This window comes from Lagopus leucura, unplaced genomic scaffold (genome assembly GCF_019238085.1).
Source record: "Lagopus leucura isolate 7727_CA_CO unplaced genomic scaffold, USGS_WTPT01 Super-Scaffold_100014, whole genome shotgun sequence".
NCBI classification, from domain to species: Eukaryota; Metazoa; Chordata; class Aves; order Galliformes; family Phasianidae; genus Lagopus; species Lagopus leucura.
In genome coordinates this window covers 10,970,141-10,984,359 of record NW_024962268.1, presented here as the reverse complement: position 1 = coordinate 10,984,359, position 14,219 = coordinate 10,970,141, and positions in this window count along the sequence as shown.

Below are 14,219 nucleotides of genomic sequence, written 5' to 3'. Positions count from 1 at the left end.
GCAGTAACATTGGTTTCAATTCTTTTGGTCAGCAATAATAAAGAATAATACTGAAAATACCTGAATGCTGTTACGCAAATCAGCGTTATGTGGAATATTGCACTCTGTTCTGATTACTCCACCTAAGGAAGGATGTAACAGAAATAGAAAGTGACTGGAGACAGCTGATGGGCATGTTACAGCCATGAGAAGGATTCCACAGTCTTAAAATGTTAGGACAATTTGTCTTGGAAATAAACAAGTAAGAGGCAGCCACAGTGATGCCTACATCATGAAATAAAATGTTATGAGGGATGTAAATTGAATATTCTTATTTTCTTGCATTTTCTGTCACTTTTCCTACCCTTCATCTGTCTGGTCTATTTCAAAGTTAAGATATTAGAATTAGGGCCGCTCTATTACTCTAAATTTGAACCATGGCTACCACAGTGAGGTCTGCAGATGGTCACCAGGCAATCCAACAACAAACGATAATAATCTTATTTACCCTTTTTCCTCTGAAAAAAAGACAGTTTAACTTGAAAGGCTTTTTAAATGTTAAACAACACTTTTTAAATGTTAAAGAAAGATTCCCTTCTGTAGCCCAAGTGACGAATTGCAAAAGCTTATGCAGCCCTGGAAAGTATTCTCTGCTCACGCTGGAGTGCAACGGATCCATGAGTGAGGTGCTGGCAAGGAGGATAACATTTGTGCCTTCTCACATGCCATGTCAGCCTCCCCATCTACCAGGCCATGTGCCACCACTGGGACACAGCAGCAGTACTGGAAGAAGGAGCTCCAATTTGCACACCAAGACTTTCGTGCTGAACCTCACATATTTCCTTGTGCTGTTTTCTGGAGAATTCAATACTGAAAATGACTGGAAATGAGAATCTAGATTGCTGCAAACCAGAGTGATATGCTTCTATTTCACACTGCCAACAGAAAAGGAATTATTTTTAACAGTGATGAAAAGACCTGCTCTACTTATGTGCTAAACTCATTGCTTCAAGATAAAAACCAAGACAGAAAATTTAGTACAATTCAAAAGGCCTAAGCACTGTGACAGGTCAAAACTCCTACTGTTACATAAGACAGACTGGCCCCTTTTCTGTAACAGCAAGTGTACAGATGCACGTTTCAGATGCAAACTAACTGACTACTGCAATGAAGAATCTTCCCTCTGGTCATGTTATTCCATATTTGTCCACTCTAGGGTTTCTTGTACCTCCCCAGAGGCTTCTGGTGGAGGTGATCTCTTTCAGAGATATTTTGCTGCATAAACTGGCACAAACCAACCCGCTATAGTCATTCTGTGTCCCAGATACAGCACCAAAGTTGCTCTCTTTCCTTTTACCCTCTGTGTATGCATGTGTGTGTGATACAAAAAAGAACAAATAAAAAAAAAAGAAAATCACTCTCATGTTTTCACATTTTGAAACAGACCTATTACAAGCAAAACGTTTGAGATGGGAATCTTAATAGTGGCAGAGATCAAAAATAATCTTCCAGCTGTAGTACTTATGGTTCCAGTTTTAGTTTCAGTAGGTAGGAAATTTGTTCCAGCATCACAAGCTTACTTCCATTTGTTGTCTATTGCAAGCGCTGGCACATACTTTTACTATGGATATTGTGGATATAGTCTATGAATACATGTTGGCACTAGTTCCCTTACAGCCACGGAAACACCTGCCTCCAAGCTAATTTATAATCTGCACCTATGGCCATGGGCCACTTACAAGTTTATTGAATAAGGTCTTGACAAACCATATAGGAAAGACTCTGTTCTTTCTCTTCCTGTTCCACATGACATAAGTTTGGCATTAACAAGTCACATTTTTATGTCTGACTTTATAGATTGTTAATAATATGTAAAGATATTTGATATGCAAGATCACGAGTCAAATATTTCTCACTTTACTCACGTGAGTAGTCCCACAAATTGTATTTATACAACCAGTCTGAGAAAGATGGTCATGGTTTACCTTCTCTGTAAAATTACTCTGCAGCATTACGAAGCAGCCCTCACCATACCTCACAGCATTCTTACTAAGTCTGAAGCACAATGCATGTCCCACTCTCAAGCAGTTCAGAATAAATCCTGTAAGATGAAGGATAATTATCCACGTGAAGAAAGTAATCTGATAATGCAGTAGGATGCCCTGCTTCTTCTCACATATGTTTCATTATACAAAATATCACATCCCCTTTACATTTTCTGGTTTAATGTAGCCTTTTTTGCTCTACACAGAATGGATTAGGAAAATTCATTCAGCCACTATTTCCCTGAAAATGTTTTTTTCTTTTGTTTATAAATGACTGTAGAAAACAGGTCTGTAAATGAGTCACTGCTTTTGACTCTAGTGTATTCAGCTGGCATACTGTATCTTGGCCGTGTGCTAGACCTAGGTGGTTTGTTTTTGGATAATTATCATGTAAGTAATCAGGAAGTGGAATCTCCTAGAATGTTTATAAATATCATGAAGAGTCATTATTAAAAGTACCAGGAACAACCCTGTAGAAGATACGTCATATGGTCTGGAAAGCGTAGAGGAGAAGTTCAGGTTGTAGTAGTTTTTCTCCACTAACTTTCATAGGAAATAAAAGCATTCCATAAACTGCAAAGCAAGATAAACAATTCATTCCGATTCAAATCTGGATCCAAGCTGTAAGCACCTTGGGTTCAGCGTTTAGCACGGAGCCTGTTTCAGCACAGAACAAACAGCAGAAACTTTCCACGGTATTTGCAGTTTTATTACAAATCAGCAGATGGTGCTTCCACAAGGCCTTTTACAAGTTCTGCTTAATGAAATATATAGGTCCTGGTGAAATGTTAATTTTAACTGTCATGCGTTGCTGTGAGTTGCACCTGTAAATTCTGTTCATTGACCAAGTGTCTTGCATTTTTTTATTTTCTGGCCTACCAATAAAAAGGGGTGGATTGTGTCAGAAAATTCACTGTTAAGCCTCAGCGTACCGTTGACACAGTAGGTCCTGGGAATCTGTCATTCCACATCCACTGCAGCTTGAAGAAAAAGCTGTGTGGCTACTTTGCAAGGTGCCAAGGAAACGTAACCACGTGGACTCAAGGTAGATTGAGAGACAAAGCTCAAGTCCAGGAATAGGACAGAAGAGTAAAAAATGCAGCATTAAAAACAGCAGGCTGGAGACAGACAGCAACCTGCTAGAGCAGTAAACTATCTGGAACTAGAAGTATCAATAGCATCACCCCAATCTATCTGGATTTCAGTTATTTCTTTTCTTCACTTATTTTGCTGGTATTTTGCTGGGATGCCTGCACAGGGATCCCAACCTCCTTGCCCATCCACTCTGCTCTGCGCTTGGCAAGTATTGGAGGGGAACAGATAGGAGGTCTTTCGTGTCCTTCTTCAGCATGTGCTAGCAAACTTATAAGGATGTGCCAAAGTGAAGGAAGAAACACATTCCTCCCTCCACAAGGCCAGGCTGCCCTCCCACCTCCTGTGCAGAGCACTCAGGTTATTAGGCAAGCAGTATGAGCTCTGGAGATCACTCCAACCTTGTGAACATTCTGCTTTTAACAGCAGAGCTTCATAATAGCCCAGGAATGTGTATTCATTCATAATTGCAGTCAGATTACATCATGCAGTTTGATTATCATTACTCTAAGTTTACAGTGACCTAGAAAAAAAAAAATGATTTCTCAGAATCAGAAAGATAATTTATGAGTCTCCAATTACTGTGTTCTATTTTAACCCCAAATCCATCTTTCTCATTTGCAGATTAACCTTACCAGTGCACTTCTCAGTCCCTTTATATACGTTATTCCTTAGCAGTGAATTCCTGAAGATATTACTGTGAAACACTTAACAGTCTAAATTCTAGGAGCACTAAAAATTGCTTCTTTGGCTCACCACTGTTTCTGATGGGACGAATAAACCCTTTTAATCTGGCAGCATATCAAGTGTACCCAGTTGGGGGCAACAATTATTTCTTGAAAGAAACTGATGTCTGTGCCTCAAATTTCATCTTTCTTAGTGCAGATATCTGGGAAAGGGAAGCCACTCCAGGAGGAAAATAAGATGTCACCAGAATTTGAAAAAGTCCTCCAATGAAATATACCAGCGAAGGGTATCATAAAAGTAGCTAATGACAATCTCAATTTAATTCATCAGCCTGCAGATGCCCCTTCACCCATCTCTCTAACGCATAAATAAATGAATGAATAAATAAATAAATAAATAATCCATTTTCCTTTCTGCTTCAGATCCCTGCAGCTGATTTTTATTTGCTTTCTTTACAAGGAATCCATATTAATACAAATTTGTCATTTCCTATTTTCTCCACAGAAGAAGAATGGCCAGTAAAGCTCAGAAGTGAGCAGCAGAACAGGTGAGGCTGAAGGAGGGAAGCTAGAGCAGTCACACGTAATCTTCAAGGTTGAACACATCTTCATTGTGAAGATTATGTGCACAGTGAAGTGCACAGAGGCATGATGCTGGGAGTGGAGCACACCTCACAAACTTCAGACTCTCAGACACTTCCCATGGACGTGGTGGGAATACTCCTTGACGAAGACAGAGGAAATGTTATTCTGGATGGGCGTGTGCTAAACATCTGTCTTTCTTTATGGTGTTTCAGGGCAGCAGAGTTCAGGGGCAGTCAGAGAGGTCTCAAAAGAAGCATCCCTTGGGACACGCCACGTGAAGACACAGAAGACATTTCCCACATGCGACTGAAATCCCACCCTGTTCCACTAGAGGGTTGCTGCTGAAGGACAAGCCAGAGCAGCAGCATGAAGTGACAGGCCGTGGGCTCTACCTCTGTGTACTGCTAATCGTCATTTCCAAATGCAGCGTTACAGCCTCTACTTCCCAAGACTGGTTCTTCTTGCAGAAGAAATTTATGAAGCAAAAGCAACTGAAATGCTATCCTTTCCCCAGCTTCGAGCCATCAAGGCTCCCACTACACTCCTTTCTCAGACTTTGCAACCTATTGAACAAGAATGCTTGACAGATAATAAAATATTAAGATAAAAAAGACATTAAATATCGTCTCTCTTCCACCATACAGAATATCTACTTTATTTTTTTTTAATAATAAAGTCATACCATAGAAGAGGCATTGTTACAGAATTCTTTGGCTGACATAACAGACTGTTCCTTGTAATGGAGAGAAAGATGGGTCTTGGTCTGATGGCAGACATCACCTGCACATGTATACCTTGTCTGAACATGAATGCTCAGAAAAAGAGATCAGATAGTATTAATTCTGCTCCTAAAAAAGGATATAGCTGAAACTGAATCACAAACACCTTGCTTCTTTAAACAAATTATTAAAATATTTAGAAATATAATAATGACAAAACAAACACAATTATCTACCATCCCTCCCAACAAGCAGACGTGCTTTTATCTGTGAGCATTCATCTTCATGTCGAATTGTTTCTTTTTTTAACTTGGGATTGGATCCTGCCCAGGATTTGACCTCCCTTTTCCATGAAAAGAATATGATTTTATTTCTGAGAAGTACCAAGTACATTTTGGAATTTCTCTTTTTTCTTTTCTTTTTTTTTTTTCACTAAGATGAATAGAATCAACACCCCCATATGTATTCTTAGTAGAATTACCTGCCCTCGTTGTGTTGCAGGATGAAGATAACATATATGCAAACATATGCATAACAAAGCCTTTAGGAGGCCTTAAAAAAATGTTAAAAATTATGTACATCTTTCAACAAGACAACAGTAAACAAGGGTAAAAGTACTGATTTCCTTTCATTTCATTCCAGAGTAGTTCTAGATTTTGCAAGTCACATTTCTTATACCCTCTTTTTCTCAGAACTCTGATACCTCATCTGCAATACTGAAGTTGGTAATATGGTGGTTTGAGCTCAGCAGCACACAAAGCCTGATGCTTAAGTATCTCTCTTGTTGTCTACATTTGTTGTATTTTCATCTCTGAGGTACATCAGAATTAATTCTATTAAGGATTTCTGTTTTTTCTAGTAGCAGGCTACTAAACCTTTTTTCAGAATATTATGGATAAAGTGTTCACTTGGCTAATAGATATTCATGTATTTTCTCTCCAGAATATCAAACTATTTTTTACTTACATCTCAAGAATGCTTTCCATAATTCTCTTTTATTTTACCAATAGGTGGACACATTACACAGACATCAAAGATATTTAAGAACAGAGCTACGGGAATTCATCCTTAGTCCTCAAGAGGTCTCTCTTATTTTATTAATTCCTTCTTGAGACAAATCAGTTTGTGGCAATTACTACAAACAACTATATTTTCATATTTTCAAGTTCTTCCTCAAAACCTCCTTGAAAAGAACCCTTTTAAATAATATTTTCTTAATTATTTCTTAATTATTTTCTTAATTAAAAAAAAATCTTAAATATTATGAGCAACAAAAGCTAAAGGAAAGCTAAAGGAACAAGTTTGTTTAGATTCTTTACTGTTCTGAGGACTGTATTTTCGTTTCCCCTTTCTTCTACCCATACCTCTACCCATACCTCTTCTTCATTTACATTCTGTAAATGAAGAAAAGTCTCTTTCTCTGACAACAATATTTCTATAAATTAATCAGTTCTGTTATTCTGCTTTCCTGTCTTCCAAGGCCATCACAGCTCCAGTCCTTGCAGGTCTCAATCTTTTAGTTGGAAATTCTAGTGTTTTGATCAAGGATCTATTTCATGATTGTTTACCTAAAAATGCCAGCTACTGGAATCGAAACATCACACAAGAATCTCAACCTCCATTTTTCAAAGATTTGTTACCAGTGTTATGATTTTGCAGGCAGATCTGAAAATGTGATTGCCATCTATGAAGCCAGGAAGTAGGAATCCACACACAGTCCAAAGCAACTAATTTAAGCCCACTTTTTTTGAGTAAAACTTCACTATACTCATACATGCGGGACACAAGACCTTGGCAGTACTGTAGCTCACTGAGGCAAGAAGCCGTGAAAAGCAAAGGCTCAGAAAAAATCTCTTGTGAGAGGAGTGATACAAGACATTATTCACTTAACCCTTACTTCCATCATTAGAGAGAATCATAAAATGGTCGGGTTGTAAGAGACCTTAAAGAACATCTGCCCCTGCTAGGAGCAGGGTTGCCAACCACTAAATCAGACACCAGCTCAGGCTGACCAGGGTCACATTCATCCCAGCATTTACGCTTCCAGGGATGGGGCACCCACATTTTCTTCAAGCAGCCTGTGCCAGTGACTCACTACCCTCTGAGTAAAGAATTTTCCCCTAACATCTAAGTATAAACCTCTCCTCTTTTAGTTTAAAGCCACTCTGCCTTGTCCTTTTGTGTAAATTAGTACCTCTCCTGCTCATAAGCTCTCTTCAAGTACTGGAAGGCCACAGTCAGTCTCCCCAGAGCCTTCTCCCTTCTGAGCTAAAGAAGCCCAGCTCCCTCAGCCTGTCCTCAAAGGAGAGGAGCTCCAAAACTCTGAGCATCTTTGTGGCCTCCTCTGGACCCGCTCTATCAGTTCCAAATCTTTTTTGTGCTGGGACCCCCAGATCTGGACACACAAATGCAGCCTCAAGAGGGCAAAGAAGAGAATCACAATCACCTCCCTTGCCCTGCTAGTCACCCACCCCTCTTTTGTTGCAGCCCAGGGTACAGGTGGCCTTCCGGACTGCAAGAGCACACTGCTGGCTCACGTCAGGCTCTTTACCAGAATCTCCACGTTCTCCACTGGACTTCTCTCAGTGAACTCATCTGCCAGCCTGGTCACATCTGGGATTTCCCAAACGCAAGTGCAACACTATGCAGGTGGCCTTGCTGAACCTCATTAGTTTCTTCATGTGAACCTATTTTCAATCTTTTCCAGATCCATGTGGATGGCAGTCCCTTACTGCTATCATATCAGCTGGACCACCCAGCTCAGTGTCTGCAAACTTGATGAGGGTGCACTCGATCCTACTGTCTGTGTGATTAATAAAGGTGTTAAAGAGCACTGTTCCCTAGATGGACCTCTGGCCAACACCACTTGTCACCAGATTTTACCTGAACACAGAGCCATTGACCACAACCCTCTGACTGTGACCATCTAACCAATTCCTTATCCACTGAATAGTCCACACTTCAAATTATCTCCCCAACTTAGAGATAAGGATATGAGGATCATGTAAAAAGCCTTCAGAAGTCAAAGTAGATGACATCATTTGCCCTTTCAGTGTTGTTACTAAATCATAGAAGGACATCAAATTGGTCATGCATGATCTGCCCTTGGTGAAGCCATGCTGGCTGACTCAGATCATCACCTCATATCACATGTGCCTTAGCACAGAAATAGATACAGGCTCCTGTAAGAGCTCAGTCACACTTGTTTTTGCTCACATGCAGTGCATAGTGTGATTACCACATTCTGCCTGAAAAGCATTTGAATGAGATGATGGATCAATTTTGGACTAATTTGTGATTTTCTCATTTGAAGAGATGGCCTTCTTTACATACAAAGCTGTCTTATAACAGCTGGAAATAATGACACTGTTTTCTCACCTTTACTACCACAGCATTTCACTTTCTTTTGGATATTATATATGATGCTCAAAAATCTCAATGAGGTCAGCAGGCCAGTGAGTTTGAATAGACAGAACTTGACTTCAAAGCAGACACCTTATGAGTTTGTGCAATAAAGATGGAACTGTGAGGCTAGAAACAAGGAGTACATGGAGGATGGGCCAAAACCCTGTTTTCTTCCACTGTCCATTGTGAAAGCAAATGGAACAAACTTAATGTGCAAATCTCAGATAATTCCCCCAGGTCTTCAGGGTTGTTTGAGCATCAGCATGCAAGTCTTCAAAAACAAGAGACTTGATAGTAAATGTATTATATCTAGATAAAAACCAGCCACCTGAATGCAAAATTGTTATGATGCATTTCTGACAGAATTTCTCTTTCAATAATTAACTCTTCTTTATCATTTCACACTATAAGGAATTGAACCAATCCTTTGCCTTTGGGCACATCACTTCAAATTTGATTCAGTTGCTTAAATATAGACTTTTAATGTTATTTGTCACCTGGGTACCCTAGACCATACAAAACTGGAAGATGTGATAGCACATTTGTGCCATACATACACTTCTGGAGCACCAGCTGGAGTCCCAGAAAGACATTGAGTGGGAAAGTGGCTAAAGTCGTTCAACTGTCTGTACTTCAGTCTCTCATCCAAGAAACAAATCATCTCCATGGTTACCCTTCCTCCTCTCACAGCAATGCTGAACAATGAAACTGATAAGAACTAGCAGCTTCTGAGAACCCAGTTATCAGCCCTATTCTCAGGACTGGGGAGAACCAAGGATTTGGTTGGTCCTCGTATGAGGTAAGGGCCAGATCAGAAACATGAAAGCAGAAGTGCAGAGCTACACATTTGGGCCCATCCTGCAAACCCATGACAGAAGTAGCTGTCCTGTGCACAGCTATCCCTTCTACTCTTCTCCTGGTCATCTAAGGAAGTACAGGAGCTTATTGTATCCTAAGCACTGGCAATCTGGATACCAGTTCTCTTACTCAGAACTGGTGGCTCCTCAAAGATAGAAGAAAGCAAGTATTAACTAGCAAAATTAATGAACAGAATACTCCTTGTGGACCCCATTCTTGGACATTACCAAGATAGAAACCAGTTTTTGTGCTACTGGAGGGCAACAATTTTCACAACACATCATGTGAAGCCAACAAATCTTCAGCAGTCCATGCATGACCTGAAAAAGAAAAAAAAAGAAGAAAAAAAAAATGTGCTATAACCAGGAGAAAGCACAAACTACCATGAGATCTTCTTCGTTCTCTTACAATTAGCTAATATTTTCATTCTTACTTATCATATAAAAACATTCACTCCAAAATAACACTTAATGATGTCTACAGACACCAGAGTTTTGCACTGTGATATGCATACAGTGTTACTTCTAGTTCCACTTACTTAATATAGTACATTTTATTTGTACTTAAAAGTAATCTTGAGTGCATTTGAAGTCACTGCTGTTTATGTTACAGCAGAAATGTTCTTTAATGGACTGAAAAGAAAATTTTGATGACTGAAGAAGTGTTGTCTGAAGTAGATACTGAAATAAATATGTTTAATCTGTTCTTTTTATGCATATGTTTTATTACAAAATAAGAGTTTGAACGAATCAGGATAATCATGAGATACTCCTTTTCTGCTCATTAAACTAAAGCAGTGGACTAAAAAAATTTTCTTAGCTTCCATCATAGCCATGATCTTAACCTTTAAATTCTGTGTTACGATTTAGTCTAGTTTACATCATTATTACTGCTGAGGGCTCTTTCTAATTCACTTCTTCTCTGACATGCTGCATGTTCTCTACTATGTCCAACAGTTCTAGAAAATGTCATTTGGAGTTTAACACCAGTACTGTAGGACAGCTTTGATAATACCCCAGTAAGCTGCAACTGACTAAACAGCATTCTAAAATCCATTTGGTTCCATTAATCTCTGAAAGTAAACCATTAAAACTGATCCTCTTCCTTGATGGGCAATAAAGTAAATACAAACCTCTCAATGAGAAGTTAATGATCTGTCCCTAACAAGGCTTTAACTTTGAGGTACTAAAGCACCTACTCTCTCAGTGTAGAAACCAGATCATGTACGTCACTACATACAGACTGTGAGATGGAAATTGTCCATTTGTTACCCTTTTTGCCATGCTATATTAAGCTTGTCACAATTGGCTATGGGTAGTACTCTCAACAGTTTTATTCTATTTAAGCTCCATGCAAGGATCTACAGTCAAATGAAGCCTTTTTTGGATTAGAAAATTACATGATTCCACATATTCAGTGAATCAGATATGCCTTCTGCATTATCTTTAATAGAATCAAAATAACAAGAAGAAAAATAACGTAAGATTAAAAAATTAATTGAAATTTCACAGTAGTTATTTAAAAATATGTCTGTCCTCACTTTAATCTTGGGTTCAGTCTCCAATCCTTTTCCAGCTGCAATTGATTGCCAGCTGACATGTCTTTTGAAGTCTGCCGTAGAAAATGTTCCAGACCTTAAAAGTACAATAAACCACATATAATTCTACCATTCCTAACGTAACGTGTTCCTCATCTATAATTTTAACTCAAAAATAAAAATATGTTACATCACCAGTTGTGACACAGCTCCTCTTGGCAGAACTGTGGAAGTAGAAAAGGCAATTTTCCAGTCAAGAAGCTGAGCAAGAGCCCTTCTGCACTTAGTACATTATTTAGGACCACCAAAGATTCCTTTAATACTGCTCGGGGTGAAATGGTCTTTCAGGGGGCCATTCTAACTTACAGCTTTGCTCTTTCCATGCTCCATCCCTCTATGGCAATTCTTAACCCTTTCTGTGGAAATGAGCTGCATAGAGCTGCTTGTGGTGATGCCTTTCCAGCATTTAGACTTTCCTCTAGAACAAAAGCATCTTAAATAGATGTTTAGAGCAGGTTTCGAGCAATTACTAAATAGTTTTTCTTAAGTTCTCAAAACTCACTTAGAAACAATGTTGGAATTTCTACTACTGAGAGCATTGCAGCCTCAGAAATTGGAGGGTCTATTTCTGCCCTAGAAATTCCATGGTCTGTGTTTTGTTTGTTTTTCCGTTCTCTGCGATTATTCAGAAAGGTACCTGATCAATAGATCAAATCAGCATAGCAATAGACCATTACACTTCATAATCTGTCCTCACTCAGTCAATGGTTTTAATGCTTCCCTTACAATTTTTCTACTTCCATTTTCCATTGAAACTTTGCACTTCTCTCCATCTTTTCAATATCCTGGTAAGCTTTGTGACTTGCTTAACAAACTGTCATAGTTTCCATTCCACTTATGCATCAAACCTTGCCTCACTACATCACATCCTGTTCACAATTTATACGGAGTAATCAGACCTTCTGCACTTCCTCCATGCTAGTTTATGGTGCTGAGAACACAAGAGAAGAAAATGTGTTTGAAGTGTCTAACACAGCTTGACCCATTCTGGCCTTCATCATACACAATCCAATTGCTACTCTCAAGTCACCAATGAGAAGTAGCTTAGCTAATAGCACACATTTATCTATTTTATCTGACTTAAAATGTGAAGGCCTCCTGTACACAGTTTATGGTCTGAAAAAAGCCACAAGCACTGAGTAGTGAAACCTTCATCAGCTACCAGAAACTTCCATCTGTAAGATCAGAGTTCTCTCAGTCACAGCATCCTGTACTTCCCATAAACCATGGTGAATAAAGCTAGACCTTTAGGGTGCCCTACAGATAGTCTGAATGCCTACCGTAGGGTAGATTATCAAAACTAGAGATTCCACATCTACATGAGGAATGGTTTACCTTCAACTCAACCACAGGAAGAAGTTCCTGTTTCCATCAGTTTTGGTTAAAGATGATGAAAGCTCTTCAGATGTTAACTGCCAACTATCTACTGATAATGAAACTTACTTTTCCTTTGCAATATTTTTTTCCAGAGGTATTTATTAGGTGAAATCTGCCCTACCTCTTAGTTCAATCCATCGTCCATTACGTGAAAACAGACAACTTTTAAGTCAATGTTAAGAAGAAAATAATTATGCAGTGTATTTGTATTCATCCCATTAGTACAACTTTTACCAATAGCATGTTCTGAGTTTGAGAATCTCATTTAAGTGCAGAAATAATTTCACCATAACAGCCCACATACCTGCCACCCAAAGAACACAGCAATTAGTCAATATGTTTGAGAGGATTTGTTTTATCAACAAACTTGTGCTACTCTGAGAAGCAGCATGTCAAAATAATGCAGCAGGGAAGGATGCTGAAGGACTCAATTGCCTGACACTGAAAAGAAATAAATCCTTGCAGATTGAAATGATGCAGTCGTGCTCAGAAATGCCCTTAAATCTGATACTGCAGATGTGAAATAGGACAACCTTTGTAGAAATGCCCTTTTCCAGAAACATTCTTTTTGCAATAACCTGGAAATAAGATGAAGCTAGCAAGTTTCCTCTTGCTACCAGAACAGGATGTTCTACCTTTATTGGAGCTGCTGCTCCATGGAAGAAGCCAGTTGTGTGAGAAACCTGCTCAGACAACAAATGCATCCAGGACAAGGGAGGATGCTGGAGGCTTCTTCGTCTCTCTTGAGTTTTAGGTGGGGAAGCGTCTGGACAGGCTTCCAAATTTTCTCATTCCAAATCCCAAATCTTTCCAAATAACCAGGTTTTTCTTGCAATCCATCCACACCCACAAAAACTTTACGCAGACATGTTCTTTGTAAAAGAGAGGTCCTGAGATGACCCGTTCTTGACATAGGCAACAGTTCCTCTGTTGAGAGATTGTACTTTGAGGAAGACGGACTACACAAAACGCCTTATACCGATACAGTGAATATTGACTTACCATGAAACAAATACTCTACGTATACACGGATGTGTGTTAATAGCATGTTACACAAGGTTACACTTGGGGACTATTCTTCTTCCTACTCAGTATTTTACAGCAATTTCCTCACAGATCTTAATATTTTGGATTATGGAGTCTGCTGTAGATACAGCTGTATTAGAGACAGGACAAAACCACACATTTTACACAAATTGAGAGCTATATCTGAACGCTCCGAATGTTTGAGATGTCAGTGTATGCGGGTGTTTCAAAAAGCTTTATTATTCCAAGTTCAGGGCCAGCTGCAGAGAATGGATTGACATCCAAACACATATATTAAAATGCATACAGTTCTTGACAGAAAGAAGTTTCAGAACCTGGCAGGCTGAGAACAACAATCTTTTTGTGTTCTGCCTGACAATTCATTTACAGATCAACCCTATTGTTTTTTTTTTTTTTGGTAATTTAAATATGATCGCTGGCAAAGGAGAAATAGGTGGGAGAGTTCCAGAGGGAGGGACACAGCGAAAAAGAAGAAAGCATTTCTAGTTTACAATGTATCTCTGACACATCATTATACACAAACTCAAAATTTAGCTTTTAAAAAAGAAAGGGGGGGGAAGAAAAACAACAAAACAAAACAATAAAAGAAACAGCAGCTGTTTCTACGTGATGTCAGAGAACAGGTGTGATACAAATCTCCATACCAGTGCAATCATATTGATCTCCCGATGATGCACGCATGAAGCGCATGTGCAAACAGTATTGACCCATTCGGCATCTCATTTCCAGGAATATGGCCTGAAAATGCCTCTCTAATAGTTGAAAACATTTTCAGGATAAACACCGTATTAGCCAATTTTGAGGAAAGACAGGAAGGAAGGAAGGAAGG